This window comes from Blennius ocellaris (assembly GCF_963422515.1).
Source record: "Blennius ocellaris genome assembly, contig: SCAFFOLD_91, whole genome shotgun sequence".
Classification (NCBI taxonomy): domain Eukaryota; kingdom Metazoa; phylum Chordata; class Actinopteri; order Blenniiformes; family Blenniidae; genus Blennius; species Blennius ocellaris.
In genome coordinates this window covers 89,651-101,969 of record NW_027662172.1, presented here as the reverse complement: position 1 = coordinate 101,969, position 12,319 = coordinate 89,651, and the positions used below count along the sequence as shown (strand labels likewise).

General features: G+C 44.6%; 1 protein-coding gene across 1 annotated transcript in view; it reads left to right on the top strand.

Moving 5' to 3' along the window:
• Positions 1–12,319, top strand: part of dipk1c (divergent protein kinase domain 1C) — a 38,746-nt gene that overhangs the window by 13,245 nt on the left and 13,182 nt on the right. The window lies entirely within an intron of this gene.

Below are 12,319 nucleotides of genomic sequence, written 5' to 3'. Positions count from 1 at the left end.
CGTGTGTGTCGCCTGCAGCCTGTCAGAGCGGCACGGTGCAGATACAACCTAAAAATGGCATCTGGAGGCGGACGGACAGGCGGCGGAATGTATTTAATGAACAGGTAATGCATCCGTCTGCAGCCCGAGGCATTCACAGCCTCGTCTCTCAACACCACAAGTCAGATACTGTCCCTGCGCACCTCTTTTAAAATGATTATCTCTACAGAAACAAATAAACAAAACTGTTACTCTTCTGTAATGCTAATAACAGTTATGGACACAGGCTAATGCTAATGTTGAAGCACTGCATTCTGTCAGGGTCACTTGTCTTTCAATAAAAATTAAACCCGAGAAATGCCAACATTTTGGCCAATGCTAAAGGTAACCGTTAGCTCCAGCTGGAGACCGCAGATCTGAAGTATTTTTAAATTGTTTACCGAGTAACATTAATGATAGCATTTGAAGAGAGTGAAAGAGAGAGCTCGGAAACCATCTTCAACTAAAATAAAAGCTCATTGACCCAACCGCTTGCATTAGCAGCAGCTAAGCCGAAAGCGAACCTTCATTTGAAAGGTTTACTGAAATGGTCACAGAAGTTTATCACCGGAGACAAAAGCTTTACATAGGGGTAATGCAAAAGCTAACTGTTAAAGAATAAGCCCATTTTAGTTTGAAATATCTGTCGAGTCATGATTTAAAAAAAAAAAAAAGAAGAAGATAGAATGGTTCGCTTATCTTCTGATTTAATTAAACTTATGCTAATACTTATGACAAATTCAAAAAAAAATGTCAATATTGGTTTTATCCTGCACTGCTTTTTAAACTTTTTACGTCTGGATGGGACGTGTTGTGCGAGTGCGACGCTCACGGTTATCATGAGACGTCTCCGTCTGTATTCAGCCATTTGAGAACAGAAGGGCAGGGACGGGGGCAGATAACAGAACAGAGCTGCATACCGATCAGGGGGCATGCAGGGTCGCCCCCCCAAAACCAGCCCACCGCTAGTGTCCTCGCTAATGAGCAGCTTCAAAGAGATGAGACCAAAATGGAGAAAAAAACTGCTGTGCTTCAGATGTTTCTCTGATTACTGATCCTGGACCTCTAATGTGAATGAACACTGTAAAAAATGACACATTCACTTATTCTATCCCTCAAACTAATAATCAACGAAGGACAAAATGATTCCAGTGGCTTATTTATGTTTTCTCAATCTTAAAATACAGCTAAAATCACATCATTATGACTTTATTTTCTTTTAAGGAGTTATTTATTTCTGCTCTCCCTACCTCAAAAAAACTGCATATGCTGTAGTGCACATGTGCATCGTTTCAGAAAAGTTGCATTTTCCTCCATTTCTACAGAGACAGAGTGGGATTGTTTTAAATTAAATTGTGTTTTCTTCCATTTCCACAGAGTCGTAGTGTTTTTAAAAAAAGTTTTGCTTTCCCCTGTTTTCATGGAGATTGAGTTCGAGTGCTTTCAAAAAGTTGTGTTTCTCCATTTTGATAGAGTTGGATTGCTTTCAAAAAGTTACATCCCCTCCTATTTCTATGGAGTCGGACGCTGTTTATGAAAAGTTGTATTTTCCACCGTTTCCATGGAGACAGAGTCAAAGTGTTTTGAAAAAGTTGCCTTATCCCCTATTTCTGTAAAGATGAAGTTGTGTTTCTCTGTTTCCATGTAGTTGGGTTGTTTTCAAAATGTTGCATGGTTTTTGCTTGAAGACATTGCCATGGAAACGGAGCCTAAACCAGCAAGTAAAGCTTCTGCTTCTCCTCAGGGAATCTATAGAAAATCAGTTTTTGTTAAATGACTTGAGAAACTTTGCAGAAGGTAAAATGTTTGTTCCAACTATGAAAACATGGGATCAAATGGGAAGATAGAGCAGTAACATTATATGCTAACGTATATTTGAGCGCGACGGGAGAAGCGCTGGCTCTTCCTGTTGCAACTGATTGAGTCTGAAGGGAATCAGCATGCGGTTCACTGCTGCTCACGGCCAAACATCACACAGCCGCCGTGCTCCGATCGCATCAGCGCGTCAAACTGTGACATGACTCATCACACCTCCAACCAGCTGCAGCAGCGCATGCAGCAGCGCATGCAGCAGCGCATGCAGCAGCGCATGCAATGGCGCGAAGAGGCTAATCCTAACATCCACCACCGCACTGGAATTTGGGAGGATACTTTGGAGTACAACAGATTGGTTTTGGACTGAATCATAGATAAGACTAACATGTTCCAGACGAGGTTTAAACTAGAACTGGACCCATATGATTTGGACTCAATTAATTGACAGGAACTAGCCTGGTGATGGACCAAATTTGGAATCATTTTTCAGGACAATTCTTCTTGTTTTGACTAGATTTTGGTTTTGGACCCACTTGTGACAGAACCGGTACCATTCAGACTGGAATGGGACTGGTTCTGAAGTAACCTCAGACTAAGATTAATGTTGGACTGGACGTTCTAGATGTGGACTGGTTGTAGACCTGATTTTAGAGTCGAACTGGGATTTTGGAGGAAACTTTGGGTACAGTACAGATTGGTTCTGGACTAATTGTACAATCAAGAATAACAGGTTTCAGACTGGAAATGGATTGATATGATCTGGAGTGGATTATTGAGAAGAACTTGGTGGAACAGATCTGTAATAATTTTTTAAGAGAATTGAAAAAAAAAGGACCGAATAGCTCAGTGTCAGACGGTACTTCACAGCACGGAGCTCTTAATACATTGTTTTACCATGTAGTTTTCTGCAGCTGGGTTTGATTTTCCGGCAGAAGACTTGGTTTGTGTCTGTGTTGTTAAACCGTGCGATTGGTGAGTGTAGCCATGTGGTTCTTCCTCCAGCTTCACAATGAGAGACCAGACACTGCCAGGCAGCTTCCGACACGCCGGCTGACCGCAGGCAGCGGCGAAGGCGTTTGTTCTTCAGCAAGACCATGTGAGAGCTGATCATCATGCCTCAGTGTGGACGATTTATCAGAGCGAGCAGGAGGCAGCAGCAGCAGGAGCGAAGTGCTGAGCGTGTGCAAACTGCAGCGCAGGAAAACATTCAACTTTACTAAAAACTCACAAAAACTAACACAACACGACCAAGAAGGAAGAAAACATTAAGACGAACCAGAATGTGCAACACAACCACACATTGTCCAAAACAACTTGAAAATTATGCAAAACAATCATAAAATGTTGTGATACAACATGAAACGTGTAAAAGATCCATAAACTGTGTAAAACTACCCAAAAATATGCACAAATATAAAATGTGCAATACAAATGAAAATGTGTTAAACAACCCCAAAATGTGCAAAAAACCCACAAAATGTGCAAAGCCTCCCAAAAAATTTACAAAACAACCACACACATTATAAAATTGAAAAAAAAAAAAAAAACATTGATCCAGAGCTCTGTGTGTGTGTGTGTGTGTGTGTGTGTGTGTGTGTGTGTGTGTGTGTGTGTGTGTGTGTGTGTGTGTGTGTGTGTGTGTGTGTGTGTGTGTGTGTGTGTGTGTGTGTGTGTGTGTGTGTGTGTGTGTGTGTGTGTGTGTGTGTGTGTGGTCATTAGTAGCCTGACAGTGGTGTGTTGTGGCCTGCAGCTGTTAGACCAGCCTACACTTCCAATGAACTGACCCCGAGGTTCACTGTCCTCCCACGCTCTGTGTGTGCGTGTGTGTGTGTGTGTGTGTGTGTGTGTGTGTGTGTGTGTGTGTGTGTGTGTGTGTGTGTGTGTGTGTGTGTGTGTGTGTGTGTGTGTGTGTGTGTGTGTGTGTGGCTACCCAGATGTGTAAATTCTTGTTTCCCCATGTGTGCTGGTGGCTGAGAGTGTTTGTATCTTTCTGAGATTCTGTACGTCTGTGTGTGGGTGGATGTGTGTGTGTGTGTGTGTGTGTATATGTATGTGTGTGTGAGAGCTCACACACACACATATATGTTGATGAATATGGTCCATTCATCGCACACCTCGTCTGCAAGAAATCAGTCGATTGTTCTGTCCGCAGAGCGTTGGAAGGGTAAACTCCCCCTGCAGGACACCGTGTGCCAATGCAGCCGCCCTCTGACCTGCTACACACACACACACACACACACACACACACACACACACACACACACACACACACACACACACACACACACACACACACACACACACACACACACACACACACACACACACACACACACACACACACAGACACAGACACAGACACAGACACAGACACACACACACACACACACACACACACACACACACACACACACTTTCTTAATATACTGCAGGAGTTTCAGCTTCACTGCAGTTATAATAGAACCCGAGAGATCAAGTTACGCGTTTAACATTCGAAATACGGCTTTTGTTTTTGTATTGAAACTCGTCGTAACGTTTGTGGTCACGTTGTGACTTTTGTATTCGGATAGCAAATTCTTTTACAGTTTTAAAACTTTTGCAGCATTGCGTGTCATTTTTGCTTTCCAGTTACATCTTCGACATCTCACAGCTTTCTGTTGTTTTGAAACTTTTGCATCACGTTGGGACTTTTGCATCTTGAACTTTTGCATCATTTTGCAGTAATCTTTCAACTTTTGCAGTCATTGTAATTGTTGCATCATGTTACGGTTTTTGCACCATTTTGTGAATTTTGTATCAAGATGTAACTTTTGCATCATGTTACAACTGGGGTACTGTTGCTCAGACTTTTACAGTTGGTTTGCACTTTTTGGAGTTGAATTGGAACTTTTGCTTTTCTGTGTAATTTTTGCATCATGTTGTAACACTTGCATAATTTTGCATCATGTTGAAAATGATGCATCATGATGCAATTTTTGCCATCATGTTGTGACATTTTCATCATTTTGTGGCTTTTGATTCATCCTGATGTCAACTTGTAACTTTTGCAGTTGTGTTGAAACTGTTGCACCATGATGCCATTTCTGCATCATTCTGTGACTTTTGTATCATTGTGCATCATGTTGCACTTTGACTCAGTTTTGCAGTCATCTTGTAACTTTTGTATAATTTGAAGATGACTTTTGCATCATTTTGCAGTCATGTTGCAGCTGTGGGATTGTTGCCAAGACTTTTACATTCTGTTTGCACTTTTTGGAATTGAAGATGAAACTTTTGTAGCAATGGTGCACATTTTGCTGATCAATTGTCGCTTGAAAGTTCATGTTGCATTGCTGTAGTTGTTATAGCTTTTTCACGCGTGTTGTGGCCTTTTGCATTCATGGAAATGTTTCATTCTTGTTCTGGTTTTCATTTGATGAGTTCGTGTTCAGAAGATTTCAAATCCCAGCTAAATTGAGCCAGAAAAAGCTAAAGCTCAAACGTTAAACGTGAGCGTGAGGCTTTGGTGTTTGAGGAAGGGGGATCACCCTCAACGCACCCCGAGGCCTCGGCAACATGAGCCAAACCACAAGAGCATGTTGTTCACATTTGAAGCAGTTTGTAATAGTCTCTGAATGGAGCAGTTTCTTTATTGAAATCAGCTGCCAGCTGAGAGAAACAATCCCGATGGGAGCATCAACATTTGCAGAGCCGTTTAAACACAGAACAGCCAAAATAAAACCACACAACTTCTGTCCAGAAACTCAGAGTCGAGCTGGAATTGTGAGGCTGACACTGTTTTCAGCGAGGTGATGAAAATCTTGTTTTTTAGGATTCATGATGAGCACTTTGTAGTCGCAGAATGTGCAAAACAACCACAAAAAGCTGGAAATCTTAAAATAATATGCATATTTGTTACAAAACATAGAAAACCGCAAAAATATCATGTAATGCTTGAGGGCCTCAGGAACTGAAAAATAAGGTCAACAGAAATGGGTTCGGCTGTTGAGCCAAGGTGTGTGAATAGACACAAAAAACAGTTTCATTCTAGTATTATATATTTATACAGGAAAAATATTTGGAGTCATTATGTATTATATATAAAACATATTGTTTAGTTGCTATTTATAATTAGATATATGCAATACACACAACAACAACAACAAAACACAATTACAAACCACAGACAATATTCCCTCAGTTCAAAGTGTGTTTCCTTGGGTGTGTCTAAGTTCAGTTTGTTTGATTTCGCAGAGTTGGAATGTGAAGGGTTCCGAAAAGTTCTTTCGCATTTGGGGAGAAAAAAAAATACAACCAAAAAAAAAGAATCCCCGGGATATAATCCAAATATTGTAGGTCCAAGTGTCCAAGGAACAAAAAAAATAACTCAAATATTCCTACCGCGATGCAGCAGTGGTTGGGTGGTGGATCGCCATCTAGTGGTGGGGAGGATCAGGGGATCCAGAACTTAACAAAAAAACCTAACCTATAAAACAAGGACAAAAACAATTAGTCAAAAAATTAAATAAATTGGCTTAAATATTTCTTAAAAGTAGAAAATAAATTAAACTTAGCACCTTTAAACAATTGGCCATTGTTACACACATAAACAACCATAAATAAATGCTATAAATCACAGCAGAAAAATTCACATCAAGGTAAATCAATTTGAAGCTTCATTATATACATGCACAGTTTAAAAAAAAAGAAATAAAGTGCACTTTTAAATCAAAATAATTAGCTATAAAGCGAAGACATTTCATAAACACACGTTTTCAATATATTCTTTTAAATAAATCATGGTTGTTGTACAACAGATGTCTAATTCAATCAATTCATTCAACAGGTCGAAGCCCATTCAAAACCTCATAGCCGTTTTTACATTGATCTTAGAAAGTAACAGAAATGGTCTAAAACGGTCAAAAACTTAAAAGCGAAGTATTATCTTAATATAATACTGTCTAATAAACAATTCGGCTTTGATAATAAATTATAAAGTAAAAGGATTATTTAAATAAGAGTGCAAATGGTCAGACTGACCATGTGTGTTCCAGCGCTAATGTTAGCTTCATTTAAGCAGGAGTTTCAATGGAGTCCGGGACACCACAAATACGCAAAATGCATAAAAAGTACACGGTGGATCGACTCACCGATGAGTGGGGAGATGTTTGGGTTATAGGTGAACATAACCTTCTGGGTATTTTCCTTGGATGGCTTGTATAAACGATTATTTTTATCAGGAAGCCGATCGTTCAGCAGCCAGAGCAGCAACAGTGGAGCTGACAGGAGTGTGTGTGTGTGTGTGGGGGGGGGGGGGGGGGGGGACTTGAACGTGCAGAGTGGCCTGTCACAATAAAACTATGACAGGAAGTGGCAGTAGCCCTTTAGTTCACGGGGGTTACAATCAGAACAACTAAATTAGCCAAAAAAGAAGTCAATTCTACAAAAGTGTGAAAAAAGAATCTGAAAAATGTGGGAAAAAAATAACAAACGTAAAAAATGAATATCATAAAAATATGCAAAAACAAACCAAAATATGTGAAATGCCATAAAAAAATGTGCCAATTATTACTTTTTTTTTTTTTTTTTACAAATAAATGCAAAACAAACCCACAAAAAGATGCAGAAAAATGTCCCAAATCTGCAAAATAATCAAAAAATGTAAAAAAGAAAAAGAAAACCTCACAAATCCTGATCAAATGTACAAATCAACCAAAAAAAGCTGCAAACCAATAATCAAACAAAACAAATTTGAACTGTGTGACAGCAGCTGATTGTTAAAGCTGTCATGTTATGCAGAATTCACATTCTAAAGGTTCTCCAGCAGTACTGACCGTCTCTACACCTGGAACCACTTCCTGAAGGTTCTCCAGCAGTACTGACCGTCTCCACACCTGGAACCACTTCCTGAAGGTTCTCCAGCAGTACTGACCATCTCCTCCAGCAGTACTGACCGTCTCCACACCTGGAACCACTTCCTGAAGGTTCTCCAGCAGTACTGACCGTCTCCACACCTGGAACCACTTCCTGAAGGTTCTCCAGCAGTACTGACCATCTCCTCCAGCAGTACTGACCGTCTCCACACCTGGAACCACTTCCTGAAGGTTCTCCAGCAGTACTGACCGTCTCCACACCTGGAACCACTTCCTGAAGGTTCTCCAGCAGTACTGACCATCTCCTCCAGCAGTACTGACCGTCTCTACACCTGGAACCACTTCCTGAAGGTTCTCCAGCAGTACTGACCGTCTCTACACCTGGAACCACTTCCTGAAGGTTCTCCAGCAGTACTGACCGTCTCTACACCTGGAGCCACTTCCTGAAGGTTCTCCAGCAGTACTGACCGTCTCCTCCAGCAGTACTGACCGTCTCCACACCTGGAACCACTTCCTGAAGGTTCTCCAGCAGTACTGACCGTCTCCACACCTGGAACCACTTCCTGAAGGTCCTCCAGCAGTACTGACCGTCTCCACACCTGGAACCACTTCCTGGAGGTTCTCCAGCAGTACTGACCATCTCCTCCAGCAGTACTGACCGCCTCCACACCTGGAACCACTTCCTGAAGGTTCTCCAGCAGTACTGACCGTCTCCTCCAGCAGTACTGACCGTCTCCACACCTGGAACCACTTCCTGAAGGTTCTCCAGCAGTACTGACCGTCTCCTCCAGCAGTACTGAGCGTCTCCACACCTGGAACCACTTCCTGAAGGTTCTCCAGCAGTACTGACCGTCTCCACACCTGGAACCACTTCCTGAAGGTTCTCCAGCAGTACTGACCGTCTCCACACCTGGAACCACTTCCTGGAGGTTCTCCAGCAGTACTGACCATCTCCTCCAGCAGTACTGACCGTCTCCACACCTGGAACCACTTCCTGAAGGTTCTCCAGCAGTACTGACCGTCTCCACACCTGGAACCACTTCCTGAAGGTTCTCCAGCAGTACTGACCATCTCCACACCTGGAACCACTTCCTGGAGGTTCTCCAGCAGTACTGACCATCTCCTCCAGCAGTACTGACCGTCTCCACACCTGGAACCACTTCCTGAAGGTTCTCCAGCAGTACTGACCGTCTCCTCCAGCAGTACTGACCGTCTCCACACCTGGAACCACTTCCTGGAGGTTCTCCAGCAGTACTGACCGTCTCCTCCAGCAGTACTGACCGTCTCCACACCTGGAACCACTTCCTGAAGGTTCTCCAGCAGTACTGACCATCTCCTCCAGCAGAACTGACCGTCTCCACACCTGGAACCACTTCCTGAAGGTTCTCCAGCAGTACTGACCATCTCCACACCTGGAACCACTTCCTGGAGGTTCTCCAGCAGTACTGACCATCTCCTCCAGCAGAACTGACCGTCTCCACACCTGGAACCACTTCCTGAAGGTTCTCCAGCAGTACTGACCATCTCCTCCAGCAGAACTGACCGTCTCCACACCTGGAACCACTTCCTGAAGGTTCTCCAGCAGTACTGACCGTCTCCACACCTGGAACCACTTCCTGGAGGTTCTCCAGCAGTACTGACCGTCTCCACACCTGGAACCACTTCCTGGAGGTTCTCCAGCAGTACTGACCGTTTCCACACCTGGAACCACTTCCTGGAGGTTCTCCAGCAGTACTGACCATCTCCTCCAGCAGTACTGACCGTCTCCACACCTGGAACCACTTCCTGAAGGTTCTCCAGCAGTACTGACCGTCTCCACACCTGGAACCACTTCCTGAAGGTTCTCCAGCAGTACTGACCGTCTCTACACCTGGAACCACTTCCTGAAGGTTCTCCAGCAGTACTGACCATCTCCTCCAGCAGTACTGACCGTCTCTACACCTGGAACCACTTCCTGAAGGTTCTCCAGCAGTACTGACCGTCTCCTCCAGCAGTACTGACCGTCTCCACACCTGGAACCACTTCCTGAAGGTTCTCCAGCAGTACTGACCGTCTCCTCCAGCAGTACTGACCGTCTCCACACCTGGAACCACTTCCTGAAGGTTCTCCAGCAGTACTGACCGTCTCCACACCTGGAACCACTTCCTGAAGGTTCTCCAGCAGTACTGACCGTCTCCACACCTGGAACCACTTCCTGGAGGTTCTCCAGCAGTACTGACCATCTCCTCCAGCAGTACTGACCGTCTCCACACCTGGAACCACTTCCTGAAGGTTCTCCAGCAGTACTGACCGTCTCCACACCTGGAACCACTTCCTGAAGGTTCTCCAGCAGTACTGACCGTCTCCACACCTGGAACCACTTCCTGGAGGTTCTCCAGCAGTACTGACCATCTCCTCCAGCAGTACTGACCGTCTCCACACCTGGAACCACTTCCTGAAGGTTCTCCAGCAGTACTGACCGTCTCCTCCAGCAGTACTGACCGTCTCCACACCTGGAACCACTTCCTGGAGGTTCTCCAGCAGTACTGACCGTCTCCTCCAGCAGTACTGACCGTCTCCACACCTGGAACCACTTCCTGAAGGTTCTCCAGCAGTACTGACCATCTCCTCCAGCAGTACTGACCGTCTCCACACCTGGAACCACTTCCTGAAGGTTCTCCAGCAGTACTGACCATCTCCACACCTGGAACCACTTCCTGAAGGTTCTCCAGCAGTACTGACCGTCTCCTCCAGCAGTGCTGACCGTCTCCACACCTGGAACCACTTCCTGGAGGTTCTCCAGCAGTACTGACCGTCTCCACACCTGGAACCACTTCCTGGAGGTTCTCCAGCAGTACTGACCGTCTCCACACCTGGAACCACTTCCTGGAGGTTCTCCAGCAGTACTGACCGTCTCCTCCTCCAGCAGGACTGACCGTCTCCACACCTGGAACCACTTCCTGGAGGTTCTCCAGCAGTACTGACCGTCTCCACACCTGGAACCACTTCCTGGAGGTTCTCCAGCAGTACTGACCGTCTCCTCCTCCAGCAGGACTGACCGTCTCCACACCTGGACCGACGTCCCAGAAGAGGACAGTGTGTCCTCTCTCTCACTGGTTGTTCCAGGTTTTAAAAAGTGTGTTGCTCCAAGCAGCCAATCACAAATCAAATCCTACATAGTGTCATCGGGGGTTCAGCCAATCCCTATCAAGGTAGGCTCCTCCCCTTTGACTCCTCCCACAATCAGGCAGCTCTGCTCTGGCACATGGCACCACGAGAGGAAGTACTTCCTCTCTTCCCATAGATGGGCGTGTGTGGGCGGAGCCAGTCCAGCTCACACAGACACAGCAGATTCTGAATGAAGCTCCTAGGACCAGAATCAGAACACAGAATTGTCTTTATTGTCATTGTAGCAGGTTTAACGGAATCACAACGGAATTGCATAGAAAGTTTGGGGGAAAGAAGGACACCATCCAATATTCTAATGGAGGAGAATCCAGGAGAAGCTGGATTTGGACAAATAAAGTTTGAATACAACGTTTTCGAAGTGAGACCTTGTGAAAGTGTTGAAAGGCTGGATAATATGACTTCTTCATGTGTGTGTGAGCAGCTGATCCACATGATCTAAACGTTCAGTGTTTCAACTTTCAACAAATGAACAGAGAGATGACGAAACGATGAAGGACCACTTGTCATCACCCACCGGTCCGCGTCTGTCCTCGGCTCTTATCGCAGTCTCAATTAACCCGTCTGCATTCCTACCCCCCCCCCCCCCCCCCCCCTCCACCCAACCCCCACCCCCGCCTGCTGGATTTCCTCCTCCTGCCTCCAGGACTCATGTTACCGTCCAGCTCATCAGACCAAACCTGTAGAGACCACGAGCAGCCTGTGAAAGGTTTTATCCATTATACTCTTAAGGTTTTCAAGTTGGAATGCACATTTTTGAAAACAGCACTCAAGGTGAACTTTTAGAAAAAGCTTCAACTCTGTCTCCATGGTAAAAGAGGGTAAACCGTGAACGTGGCATGCTAACTACATTGTTTTTAGTGTTTCTGCCATTATCACAAAAACAGACATCATTTTCAAAAAGTTGTCATGTAAATGCAAAAACAATACGTTTTCACCTGAAACGTTGTCGACAAAACGGCCTGCGTCTGTACGGTGAGCTTAATTCAGCAAAAGGTGTCATAAACATAATAACACTCAAATAAACGGAAACAAAACAAATAAAAGATCAACTTACAAAACGAAGAACATTATATAGATACTAGTATGAGGAAACAGAAAATAGTTTTAAATATACTAAATTAAAAATGTAAATAAAACAACACATGAATGTTGCATTCATGTGACTGGGAATTCTGAGCTGCTCAAGCAGAATATGTCATTAATGTGAGGAAGAGTGAAGCTTCACATTAAAAGCCGGGCAGCAGTGGAGCTCCGTCTTCGTCTTCGTCTTCGTCTCCGTGTCCGTCTTCGTCTCCGTGTTCGTCTTCGTCTCCGTGTCCGTCTTCGTCTCCGTGTGCGTCTCCGTGTTCGTCTCCGCCTCCGTCTCCGTCTCCGTGTTCATCTCCGCCTCCGTGTTTGTCTCCGTCTTCAGCTCCGTCTCCGCCTCCGTGTTCGTCTCCTCGCTGACGGATGTTTGTGTTGGAATG